Here is a 14,880-nt window from a genome sequence, read left to right on the forward strand (position 1 = left end):
ATGTTGAAACTAACGAGATAAAGAGATAAGTTCATTCGAGCAGTGATCCTAACTCTAAATGTAGGCACAGAAAATAAAATAAATTTACATTTTTACACTCGAAGGACACAGATCTAGGGTTGAATTCAAAGTTGATATACTAGTTAATGTTTTATTTAGCTTGTAACAATCACTGAAAGCTTTGTTATCGTTATATTCTATGCATGATTTGATTGTTTACCCTGACATGTCAAAGCTATGTAATGTTTCAGTTCATATTTTTGTCCAACCGAAAATTTGCAACTTCAGATCAGTATTTAAGATTCTGTTGAAATGGTATTTTCAGTGTGTTGGTATAAATGAACATAATTCAGTTTTATTTGCTTCAAGCTAAATGGAAATTTCATATGTATTTCTTTTTGAATTCTATTCCTTGTACATATTGACAGAAAATTGTTTCTTCAAAAGTTTCATCAAAGACTACAATATACTTCCAAATTCTATACTTCAACTGAATAAGTTCTTTTTAAGTAAAGCAGCTGCATTTATCCCATGTTGACAAGATATGATAGATCTAGCTGTGTTACAGTTATAATGTTACAGTGTGTTACAGTGTTTTCATTATAATTTAAAATGATTATCTCTTCTTCCCTAAAGTTGCCATATAAACACAAAAAAGGATATCCTTTAAAAACTTTATGAAGGTACCGGTAGAAAAGAGATTTAAAAAAAAAGAGAAAAATTAATTTAAATTTTGTTATCTTGAATTCAAATTATGTTTTTCGCAATCACGAGTGTGTGTGTATATGTAGGCGTGTGTTTGTGTGTGGGGGGTTTGTGTGTAGGAGGTATGTGTATAGGCATGTGTGTTTGTGTCTGTGTGCAGGCATGAGTGTGTGGGTAGTTGTGAGTGTGTAGGCGCGTGTATGCATGCGTGTAAGTAGGATATTGACGAAACCTGGAGACGGTTTTCGCTATAGGAGCAGCATCGTGAGGAGACGGTCATGCTGCAGAGGGTGCTGGTGGGAAAATAAAATGATAGGAACGCCAAAAACAGTCAAATGAAAGCAATAAGCAATAGTGATTGCTCAAAAAAAAAAAAAAAAAAACATAGATAAATATTACTTTGCACTAATTTTCCATGTGAAGCTTTTCTTAGCTTATGTGTACAAGATAGCAATATACAATGAATTCATAATTTGTACCACAATAAGTGTACAACATATATTGCACAAGTAGAATGAAAGGGTTGTTTTTTTAAATTTGAATACCATTATATTAGTGCCACTTTCATTCTACCTGTGAGATTATAAGTATGAGTGCTCGACTGCTTTTCTATTACACAACAGCTACGTGGAAAATTTACGGGTTTTCTGGTGAATGGTGATACCACCACTTACTACAGCCTGGGTATCACTTTTGGTTGATCGGGCCCTGCCTGTTCAACTTTTTAGGGGTATCAGAGAGATTGAAAATACAGTTAAACTTAGTTAATACGAAATGTAAAAAATCTGCGAATTTGTTCGTATTAGCCATTATTCGCAGCAGCTGTGAATGAGCGATACTGTGAAAAAAACGAAGAACTGCTTGCATGTATTAAAAAACATTACTACTGATACTCACACTGAACTCTTACTATTAGTACGTTCAGAAAAAAATTCTTATTTTATTCTTATAAATGAATGTTTTTGAAAACGAAAATGAAAATCGACAATTGCGGAATAAGTTTTTAATTCACAGTGGAAGATGAACACTTTTATCAGCGAATAAATTAAAATGTGCACAGGTAAAAAAAATGTACAGGCTTTTTTTTCTATGTAAAATAATTAGTATTTTCTTCTCTTTACACAATGGGACTTCTACTACCTAACAAAATGGTAAATAATTTTCCAAAAAAAAAAGCTGCGATTTCTTTATAAACACAGGTCGTTTGAAGAGAGTTTAACTGCATCTTGATACAGTATATCGCATACCTAATACAACACTGCCACAAATCAAAAATTGTCCATTTTGAGTTGTAGGACGTCCTGGTACATTTTAATTAGTTCTATTAAAATTCAAGACAGCCACAAAAGAAACACATTTTTTAACCTTATTTTTGAGATGAGTCAGTGTGTTACAAGGGAGGGGCAATCGCCCCCCTCCCCTGAGGGAACTGCACAGGAAATTAAAAAAAATTGTAGTTCTAAAACACAAGAATCGGCAGTCCTTGATGATGTTAAAGTAAGGAATCTCCCTCCCAGACACTTTTTGGAATTGAAGTTTAAAAAAGGTAATTTCAGACGATTTTGATGATGTTAGGATGAGGAGTTTGGAGACCTTCCCCGGGCATTTTACAAAATTTGTTTTATAGGCGTGATTATAAACATCTCGGGTATTGTTTCAGGAAGGAGTGGGTGCAGTGACTTTTCTCTGCTTGTTTTTATTTTTTTGAAACTGAAGACCCAAAAAGGTGCAGTTTTAGACAACCTTAGATCATATTACGAGAAGGGATTTCAAAGCGTTTCTACAAAACTGAAGTTCTAAAACGCAATTTTAAAATACCTCTTTCAACCGAAAGGAAATGAGTTAGTTTGGAGACCTGCTTGGATCTCTATGTTTTTGTTGTGTTAAATAAAATTTGTGTGCTCCCCCCCCCCCTCCAGTGTAAGTCAGATACGTACTAAGAGATTAGTTAAAAAATCAACCGCTCCCTCCTTGAACATTTTCTAGATTCACCCTTGCGATTGATTTCAAATTCCCCAGATACTCACCCCTTTACATCACAATCGATTGTCTTAAACTTTTTATTTTCGAAGTGCAACCTCCATTTCAAACAAATTCAGGAAGAGTGAACTGAATTTTATCCCTTACCATACCTCGCGCCCTCTTATGTGTTCATCCTTGAATACCACAAAGGCTCTGTAAAGAAAAAGATACCCCTTAAAAATTTTGATATGTGCCATGTTTTTGGATACCCCTGTATACATACAGGAATAATTTAATATGACAAAGAGGAAGAAATTGCAGCGCGACTTAAAGTCGAAGATCAACCAATTCAATTGTTATGCTATAAATTTGCTTTCTTGTTGTGCATAACAATTTTAATTTGAAATATATAAAATAATTAAGTTTTATCGTTGATCACAACTCTTTGTTTTTAAATCAGTGGGTCTTTGCATGTTCTGGTTACCAGTTTTCATTTTTATGAGCTATTGAGCCGAAATTTCAGCTATTATAAAATTTGCACCTTATGACTTGGTTTCGATATAACACGGTACACATTCCTTAATTTACATTATTTCCAGGTCTCGTATAAAACGGTTTCGATGTAACACGGAACATGGTTTTGATATAATATTGTACATATTGACATGATTTATGATATGTACATGATTAATTAGGTTAAATTGAGTAAAAAAACATTTATAAAAAAGTCTTATATAACACGGTTTTGATACTACACAGAGCAAATTAACCGTGTTATACGAGGCACGTCTCAACATTCATAAGTGCGAGTTGGGATATGAATCCCTAGATTGAATATATATTGAATGTATTCCAATATCATATTGTTTTTACTTAGCAAAAAATCTTTATCAGAATCACCTATTGACAGTTAGCCCCGTCACGCTCTCTGACAGGTTTTTTTATTTTCTTTTTCATTCTACAAATTAACCTGGCCCGGTTAAGATATTGGGGCTCCTAGACCAGACAAGCCCCCCCCCCTCGTTATCAAACCTTACACTTTTAGCCATCTGGGGCCCTTAAAAAGTAGGGGTCCTAGGCCATGGCCTATTCAATAATGAATGAGACCCTGCAGTTACCATAACTTGATGAACTTTTCAAGCTTTGACATATCGCTGTTCTGGTGGAATACTGACGTAACTGCAAAGTTAATTGAAAATGAGTTATTGTCGTCACTGGGTCCAAACGTGGCCATCTCATATGGAGGAACACTGACAGATTTGTTTTGCAACATTCAGCCACTAGGGCAGTAACTTAAATATGTTTCATTGTTTGCGGTTGTTTTATGTACATTTGGTTCTACTGTAAAACTACACTTTTAGCAGTTGCATCAGTGTTCCACTGGAACAATGATATAGTTAATCAACCAACCATGTGTTTTATTGACACCCGCAAAGTAAATGGCAGTTAAATGATATGCTTTTGAGTAAAAGGTGTCCATGAATTATCATATGGGTGGGTTTATGAGAGACATTGGTTATGTGTCCCTGTGCTAGTTTACAAGTTGGGGGGTTTGTTAACTATCATAGATCTAATGCATTTATCATGTGAATTGTTCTGTGGGGACCCCTCACAATTGCGATATGGTTAATCCGCCATTGGTAGTTCTTGAAGTAAAGATGGGAGAATTCTAATAGGTTTAAACTCGGAGTTATTAAAATTAAAAAAATATTTAAATAAAAAAGTGGGAATATTTTAGGTAAATATGGGAGAGAACACCCTCCACTTATGTTCTTTTTTGACTGCACCATTTGCTGCATTTCACATGGAACTTCAAAAAACATGCTTTATATTGTATTCCGGTTATTTCCATGTAAATCTGGAACTTTCTTCCTCTGCTTCCTACCAGAGTAAATGCTAGGTGTTTCCCAGAATGCATGACAAGGATCGAGTTTTTACTTGATGGGTATAGCTGCTTTTTCAGGAAGAAATTCTTTTTACATGCGAACCGGTTTTTTCGGAGTTGGAGCAGGGAATTGCGATGTACAAAAGTTTCATGTGCAGGAGGTTATTGAGTAATTGAATAAAACTTTAGAGTGGTTTGCTTTTCAAGAGATTCATTCGCAAGTGCACCCAAGAAGAGGGAGGGTGGTTTTAGAACAAACTATATATATACAGTCAAACCCCAATTTAATGCAATTCTTTTCAACAAATTTTTCTTTTCCCCCAACTAATATAAAGGCAAAAACCCATTTTTACCGAATAATAAACCCTGAAATAACGAATTCTTTTCACAGCCGAAAAAAATTTTCTTTGTTAATTTACGCTAGTAAATATCGGATTGTTTTCGAAATACTAAATCCATATTGTTCGAAGCAGAAGGCTTCTTGGAATCATCAATTTTTGACGGGGAGGGCGAGGTGGCAACTAAGGAATAGTGATTCTGACACAGAAAGAAATACTGAAACTCCCATTAAAACTTATATTTCAAATGCTTTACATGGCCTGGAAACTGTAAAAACATGTATCACATGCAGCAGGCTGCAAAAGTATTTTCTTCTCTCCATAAAGTCGAAAGAGAACTCTTGCGAGTCAAGTATCAAGGAAATTGTCAAACATCTATTGCTCGATAGTTTAAAATTTCAAATTAACTAGCATGTAAAAAGTCATTGAATGCTGAATAAAAAATGTACACTTTCTAATTATGGATATTTTAGTGCAGTTGCTTATTAGGGGTTTAGGCAAGGTAAGTGCATTTTTTTTTTTTTTTTTTAAATTTTCAAACCCGGATATTTCAAATAACTCTGATTTAACATATAAAAGTTTTGGTCCCAATTAATTCGGAATCTGACTGTATAAGAAACTACTAACTATCAGCAGCGCCTATTATGTAGTTCAACTTGAGAAAAAAAAATCACAGATGTTCGACTGAAATTAAATAAAAGCATGCATTTTAACTTAACAAATGCAATCTATTTTTAGACATTCCGATTTATTCCTTAACACACCCTTCCAATAACATCAAACTTTCCATGGTCACTGACGCGAAAAAGTTGAAACCTGATTATTACATCTACACTACTTAACTGATTCTTAAATCTATATTACTTACGTGCATAAGACAAGTGGCCCAATATCAGTCTTGTCCACAAAAATGCCTCCCCTGTGAGGGCTTCAGTTTGAACAAGGTTCCTGATCGATAAAGCAATGGACTCGTAACTGTAAAGATGCATTGCTAGATGCAAGGCAGTTGAAGAACCTTAGTGTACACTAAAGCCCTCGATCCGTCTCTTAAGTGGCGACACGCTCCAGCGTCCGCCATTTTGTGTCGTTCCGCAACTTTCTCCCTATCTCAACAGTAGAAAAATAGAGTTTCGCTCATTGAAAAGTATCTTTTTATCAACGAATGTTTACAGATTTTTAATCGTAACTTATGTAACTGAGAATAAACACACAAAAATGTTGAATTTTACCTTAGTAAAATATATTTTTTTTTATTATTAAACCGAATGTATTAGTAAAATGGTGTTTTGAAAAAATGTTCGACCATTTTTAAGAGTAATTTCTTTTTTTCCCCAATATAGATCTTCTGAGTTACAAAATACTTGAAGTGTTTTGAATAAGTGTTTTATTATTAGAAAGTTGTTGTAGTAGGACCAGGGGCGGATGCAAAAAAATCTCTCGGAGGGGGCCCGGGAAATTGAATAGCACCTCCTCCTTCCCCCTGCCACATACGATGTTTAATAATAAAGTTTTCATTACTTTATTTTAAAATTTCTTTTTTTTAATTTTTTTAGGATCCCTTAAACTAATGATCCACCTCTAAGTACATACATATTATGTACCAATATACTTTGAATGTGGACGTAAAACATCTTTAGCGTTTCAAGCCAATTAAATACTAAACCATAATAATGTTACCGAAATGCTATACAATTAGCGGTTTTAATTTTAGGAGCAATGTCGTAATGATTATAACACGAGGGCAAGGTTATTCAATAAAAAAATATACCCATACCTCATTTGAGTTTTTAATATTATTTTATAGTCTATTTTAACTGTAAAATATTATTTAATTAAGAAAATCATAGCAATTAAACATATAAGTTTTACTGAAAAATTCAGGACAATTTCTGTGTGGATTTCGAAACAGTTGCTTATTGTTCTTGAAGCCATGATACAGTTGAGATAACATATCCATATTGCATGCCGCCTCCATTAATATCATGGTTTTCTCAAGAAACTACGATATGATTTCTTTCATTTTGCATTTTTTATAAGCTGAAAAAGAAAAAGCTATTATTTCGCAAATAGCATCCTGGATCAAAATAATTTTTTTAGGCACGCCTGCACATTTTTTGAAGAATGTTAGTTATTGATTCCATCAAAAAAAAAAAAAAAAAAAAAAAATTAATGGACGAATCGCGATATTACGTTCCCTTGAATTCAAAACCAGCGAGTTAAATGTATGAATGTATTCTGCCTCTCTAGGATTCCAGTATGATTTCTTTTGCAAACAAAAATGCTATTATTCAAAAAATGCTCTATGTGTGTTTTGTGTTCTGTTTAATTAACTATATAAAAAATGCTATGGAGAAGTCAATTAAAAAATAGTGATTAAAATAGTTAAATAAATTCATCCTTTTGGGAGGGGCATGGGCCTCCTGCCCCCCCCCCTTAAATCCACTACTTGGTAGAACAGTAGTGAGCTAAATTAATTATGTCATAAATTATTTGTGGGAAACAGTTTGAACTTATTCATGCAAAGCAGTATCATTTATCTTTCTAATGTGTGTAGTTTTCTTATGAAAAATTATTCACTTCTAAAAAATTGCAAAATTTCTTTTTTTTTTTTTTTTAACTAATAAGGTTTTATTTTCAGCAGGACTCTTCCATGTTTTTTTTCTTTTCTTTTTTTACATTTTGCCAACACTTTCTTGCTTCTCACGACGATTTTACATTAAAAAATGCCTTTCATTTAAACCTAATTTTTAAGGATACTACTAGTTCTTAAAAATTCAACGAACTGATAATAAAATGTAAACAGTTTTAAATCAATATTAAAAAAATAATAATAATTGAATTATTTGATACCAATAGGAATTCAAATAAAAGAGTGCAGATTACATCTGTGACGATATGTTATAAATAGCAATAATGAATTTATAAATTAACAGATACTGAGATAAATCATATATATATATATTTTTTATTAAAAAGTTTTTCACATCAAAATAAAAGTTAAACGAAAACAGATTTTTTCCGGGCAAGAAAAAAAACTTCACGTAATTATATAAATTGGCTTGAGTTACATGTTACTATAATCTCAAAGAAGCTTAATTTTTTTTAATGAATAATTTCATACTTTTAATATCTTAATTTTTTGCGCAAAATAGATAAATAATTAACTTGGCAACACACTGAAACTCATGGCTATGACACAATTAAAAGCAAAACGACGTGTTCTTAAAATAATTTCGCTACAGTTATTGAGACATTTTGAGACTAACTAAACAATAGAAAATTTAAATTAAAAATAAATAAAATAATTAGTATATTTAAATTTTGACGGCTTTGTTATCTTAAACTCAGAAAAATCAGTTTTAAAATCAGGGCAAATATTTTACTACACCTAGCATTTTATTAGGTGCCGTTACATAGTTGAGCTTTACAATATTTGAAGGAATTATTTATGATGATTTTAGTGAATGTCCTTATTATCCCATGAAAATTAACAAACCATCAGAAAGTTTCATGAAAAGTAAAAAATATTACAATTTCAACAAGAGTTTCAAAAAGTATTTGAAATTGCACAGCAGTATTGATGAAAATATTTAAAATACATAAATAATCTTTCAATGTATTTCGATACAGTAATTTTGAACTGTTAGAATATCTTAATGCACTACACCAAGGCATCTTCACATTAAAGATAGCGTTTGATGAAAAATACGAATAGCAAAGAGAAAATATCTAGTATTCCGCACAGTGAAATCACACAGGCAACGACACAAAATGGCGGACTGAACCCACGTGACTGCCCGCCTCCAATCGCAGTCGAAAGCGGCGCGCAGTGCATGGATCAAAGTGTGTCGCCACTTAAGAGACGGATCGAGGGCTTTAGTGTACACTAGTTCTGTACCAGCGGGAGATGGAGAAAGCGCTTTCCCTAGCCCGATAGTTTCAGATTTTGGGCATGTTAAATTTCTTAGTTTAACCTTAGTTCATTTTAAAATTGAAATAAAACTATTCCAGCAATGAAATTCACTTAAATTTGGAATCATCAATATTCTCAGATTACCTTACAATTATAGAAAAAACTATTTGAGAACTTTAAAAGGAAATTGTTTCTTTTCAATAAACGCTTCATTCAAATGTACCTTAAGTTTTAATCAGTTTTTGCATACAAGCATTCAAAATATAGATAAAACATCACTTAAAAGAGATAAGCATTGTAAAAAATCATTTACATTTTGAATGGAAAACTTTCGAATTAAGTAGAACTTTTAAAACCAGAATTATTGACTGTTGGGGCATTCCAAGGTATTTTTGACATTTATGTAGAGTCCGTAACGTGACCTTTTTTGCCATAACTTTTTAATTTACTGTTTGATTAGCATATTATTTTATTTTGATCTTTACCAACCAACACACCAGCTCAAATTAAAATAATTTGCAAATCAAACGGTAAATTAAAAAGTTATGGCAAAAAAAGTTAACGTTACGGACTCTACATAATGTCAAAAATACCTTGGAATGTCCCTGTTATAAACATTTACTCAAGTAAAATTCAAGAAAAAAACGATGTTGATTAATAGAGTTTTGAATAGTTGAAGTTCTACTGTACTTTAGAGTACAGTTGGTTATTTTGATTTCCAATTAAATCCATCGGCTTTAATGAACAAAACATGTAGCTAAAAGCAAAGTTTTTTCATTTATTAATGGAGTTTTTTGCCAAAATAGAACTATATCAAGATATTCTGATCATTTCCCGCTAATAATACTCAGGTTAACAGTAGCAGAACTTTTAAAAAATATAAATACCTTGGAGAAGGGCAATTCTAACCTGCTTGTCGTCACAGTTTAAGCTTTTATTGAACAAAAAAGGTCAGCAATAGAGTATGTAGATTTTAACGTATTACTAGCATACTCTTTTGCAGCCCATTTTGTTTGAATGCACCCGAGAAGAATTCTCAATTTATTAAGTATATATCTTGCTGTTTCCTTTAATAAATGTAATCAACTAACTAAATCCATATTTCTCATTTGAATTGGATCTTTTACACCGTTCATAAAATACGACGAGCAACACACACAACAACACGTCCGCCATGAAAACATATGCTAGTACTGTTCATATTGTTCTCTTTCCGAAGCGGTAGCTTCGCTTGTTTGCCTGTCATTGAGTGATGAAAAGGAAAATTGATGACCAATCCTTAACTATAGTGCCTAGAAAGAATAGTGTGCCGATCGGCGCTTTTTCCCCTTCGATTCTTGAAGACAAAATGTATGAAAACCGCTAGAGGGCAGTGCGGTCGAGGTGTACGTTCAATTTCGCGGTGTTTACATTAGTAGACGCGGAATTTTGTTACAATTTAGTTCCGCGTTTCTCTTTTTTACCTTTATTTCGTGAATATTTCATGAAACAGCGTTTAAGGCTTTTAATGGAGGCATCAAAGTTTAATATTAGAAGAAGTATAGCTTTATCTTGTTTCGTACCAGGGTGCAAAAGTGGATACAAAACATGCAAAGAAAAAGTTTCGCTTTTTAAAGCTCCAGCAGATGAAGAAAAACTAAAGAAGTGGAACTCGTTAATTCCCATTTTAGATAAAGTTTTTGATAAATATTGCTGAATTTGTGCTCTGTATTTCGAAAAACATTTTATTGAAACGCATAATGAGCATATTATAAATGGTGAGGAAGTTTTGATTCCCCGGGGAAAACTTTTTTTAAAAGACGAGGCAATTACGACAATTTTCCCAAATCTGCCAACATACTTTACTAAAAAATACCAAAGCAAAGGTCCATCAGGAATTATGCAGTTAAGAAAAATGTTCCCTGTTTGAAAAAAATAAAACTTGATCTTTCCGCAGATGAAACTGAAATAACCACGTATAAATCTATTATAGATGAAATTGTTCATATTAATTTGCCTAATGAATATTGGGTTTGTATGAAATTTAAAAAATCTCCAAATATTGTAGTTTTTGTATATAATGAAAATTATGTGGAAAATAATATTGACGATAAAAAGATCATTATTGAAGTAGAAGAAAATTTACAAATCAATGCTACTATTTTGGTCAAAGGTGTAAAAGTAGATTATCCTGTTCTTCGACTCAGACTGAGAAGCCCTGATAATTTTAATTAGCTTCAAGAATTTAGAAGCAGTTTTATTTTGTAACTAGCGATACCCGCACGACTTTGTCCGAAGGAGAAAATTAAAAGGTCATTTGATTAGCCTGTATATTTACAAATAATGGATGATGAATTTCTCGCCAATTGGCTATGTTCATTCGCTCTTCCCATGTTACGATTCCACGTCAGGATAATTTCGTAATTTACTCGTCCATCTTATGATAATTCTGCTTCGGAAACTGTTTTTAAAATTTAAAAATAAAAAAAGAACAAAATCGAATTTTCGAAAATTCGCTTCGAGGTGCACACCCCCATGCTACAAACTAACTTTGTACTAAATTTCATGAAAATCGGCCGAACGGTATAGGCGCTGTGCGCGTCACAGGGATCCAGACAGAATTCCAGACAGAAATCCAGACAGAGAGACTCGGCTTTATTATTAGTAGAGAAATAAGAGACGCGCTGTTATTGAATACTTAGGGGCCATTCATTAATTACGTAAGGATGATTTTGGCAATTTTTGATCCTCCCTCCCCCATGTAAATGTACGTAAGAATTTTCACCCCCCCCCCCCCCCCCCATTCTTATGTAAGATTCCATTTCGTTTTTCAAAATGATAAAATAACAAATCTTGAACCGTTACATCACTGGAATCGTTATTAAATTCACATTATTAAATTAAACCTTTTGCGTAAAGAAATAGTTACTGAAAAGAATCTAAACTGAATGTTTTTTCGACTTTTTTTTTGATGTAATATTAATTACAAATAAAACATGCCGTACGCAATGCAACTCCTTTATTATATTTTACACTATAAATTATTTGTAAAACAAATAAAAAAACATCTTATCCTAACACGTTTCTTACCTTCCAGACGCAAATGGAACATAATCTCTGCCAAATTACTTGACCGCGCAATGTCTAATGTGAAATATCGACTTGGAAAATATTATGTAAGAATGAGTTTGACCCTCCCCCCAAGTAAGGGTGCGTAGAGGCTTTTCCAACCCCCCTCCCCATTGGGACCCTTACGTATTTAATGAATGGGCCCTTATAGTCTACTATTTTCATTGAAGTAAGGTAGTTTTATAATAAGGTAATTTTATATGCTTCAAAAAACAAACGAACACCCATGTAACAATTAGCACTTATTACAGAATTTGTCTTTTGCGCAGAAATAAGTTTAATCCGAAAAACGGGGTTTTTAAACTGCGAAATCAGCATGCAATCGCTGATTTAAAACGAGTCTGATTGAGGAGCATAACGTACTACTCGAATGCAGCGCCACCTGGGTTTTCCTCAGATCTGACCTCACTTTTTCCCCGCCGATCGGCACACTACTCTTTCTAGGCACTATACCTTAACCCAGGGTGAGAGAGAGAGAGAGAGAGATTCCTGCAGGGTCCCCATCAATTGCACCTACAGGGTAAACGACTCACAATACGGCTCGTTTATGATCCTCATTTGACAACCGTCAGCAGTGCCTAAAGGCCCTCTTTTTTACGTTTCTATTGAAGTCTTATCTTCGTCTCTGTCTGGATCCCATCTCCTTTATACCATTGTAAAATCTCAGCTAACAAGTTTTGGAGCAAGTGAGGATTACACGATTACAACGCGAAATTGAAATTACGATTATTGAAATTTAGATTACAGTTACGATTATGCAAGAAACAGTTGATTAAAATTACGATTACAAGATTACGAGCCAGATTATGATTATGATTACACAAAAATGTAATCGATTACGCAGATTACGATTACGTTATCGGCGATTACTCCAAGCCTGGTACCAGATGTGTTGGCAATAAGGCAAGCAAGGGCCCGAACGGCAACTTTTGATAGTGGCATGCTCAAGTGTAGCTCACACTAGTAAATCCAAATTTCAGGCATGAAACTCCTTTGAGAGGACTAAACACTAAAGAGAGCCTAAAATTGCGTTTAAAGGCCTTTAACTACAGAAAACTTTCGAGCGAGAAAGCCTTTGATTCCCAAGTTCCTACCTTCGGTCACACAAGGCAACTAAAATTCATCTCTTTGGTCTTCAATTTCAAGAAAATTAATGCAAGAGAGTAGCTTCACATCCCTTCATTCTTAACTTCGTGAAATAGAGCCTAAAATGTTGCTTTTGGGCATCAATTAAAAAGAAAATTCCAAAAGAAAACCTTCCTTCTGCTATCTCCTCTAACATCACTAAAGATAGATTTAGAAAATGATTAGAAAAAAAAGAGTTCTTGGTTAATTTATTTGATTTTAATGCCGAAAGAGCCCTGAAGGCGGCTATACTGCGCCAAACAATTCTTTAATTAAAAGTATTTATTCCCTATTCAAGTATAAATTCAGGAATAGCAAAAGTAAATGCACTGTGAAGTAAAATTCGTAAAACTTCAAGTAATTTAAAATATAAAGTCATTAAAAGCATGGAAACCCTAAATACATTTAAACAAAGTATAAATTAACAACTAATGGTTGAATCGATGTCTTGACAATAAACCTTGAAACATAAGAAAAGGACGAAATCACATTATCTCTTGGATGTACCACATTTGTCTAACATTACCACAGATGTTTGCTTCAATGTCAAAAAAATTTTGGAGAGAGCCTCTGAACCCTCTTGTTTGCAAGGATTTCATCAAACAAAGATTAAGTGCATTTTCAAGCCTTCATTTCAAAACATCGCTAAAGGAGAGTACTCGCAACCTTCCCAAGTTTATCAACATCTGTCCTGAAATTGCATCTTAAAATTCCAATCAAAAAGTTTGTCAGAGCAACTCCCAAACCTCACCTTTTTCTTAACGTTACAAAAGACAATCTGAAGTGCGTTTTTAGAACTTTTGTGCATTTTTAGGAACCGCTACCCTTTTTCTAATGTTAGTTAAAATAGCATGAAAGTACATCTTTTCCAATTTACTTTTAAAAAAATTCTGATATAGACTCCAACTCTCACCTACTTTTCTAAAAATAGCCAAAAATTGCATTTTTAAAACTTCAATTCCTAAAATCATTCGGAGAGAGCCTCGAGCCTTTCCCATTGCCTTAATAGTTTCAAGTCACCAACGATAGTTTAAAATTCCCGGTCAAAATAGACATTCGAGTTCGGAAAAATTCCCATAAAGCTGAAAATTGGTACAGACCTTAAGAACATCATTATAAGTGAAATGTCAAAAGTCCTCATCGATCCGAGTGGAGCTAAAAATTTTATGCAAGGTCAAAGGTCAAAATTGAAATTAAAAAAAAAAAAAATTGAAAACATTCGTACAGTGCTGAAAATTGGTACAGACTTTAAATGCATCATTGTGAATGATATATGAAACATTCCCATCGATTCCACTTGAACTAAAAATGTTATGGAAGGTCAAAGGTCAAAATAAACAAAAAAATCTTAAAAAATCGGAAAAATTCACATAGAGCTGAAAATTGGCAGAGACACAAAATACACAATTATAAATGAAATATAAAAAATCCCCATCGATCCCACTTAATATAAACATTTTATGCACGGTCAAAGGTCAAAAAATGTTTTTTATTTTGCAATTATTTCAAAAACATAACTGTTATTATAAAAAGCGCATATTAATTTGTAAATTATACAATATGTTGAAAAGACGTTTTTATATGAAGTTCAACTTTTTCTGGTTCAAACTAGGTGAAAATGGTGAAACAAGTACAACATTATCCCTTATTTAACGGATATAAGATGCCTCTCAGTACCTATTATCCCTAATCAGATTCTTCAGGTGCAGCAGCAACAATTTCTCTAGCCTTTGCATACAAAGGTTTATCAAAAGTAACAAGTAATGCTTTGTATTCTCCAAAGCACAAAGTAAAGTAGTGTATATACTATTGTAGTTATTTGCAGGTTGGTGAATAAATGGTAA

Source organism: Uloborus diversus, chromosome 7 (genome assembly GCF_026930045.1).
Source record: "Uloborus diversus isolate 005 chromosome 7, Udiv.v.3.1, whole genome shotgun sequence".
NCBI lineage: Eukaryota > Metazoa > Arthropoda > Arachnida > Araneae > Uloboridae > Uloborus > Uloborus diversus.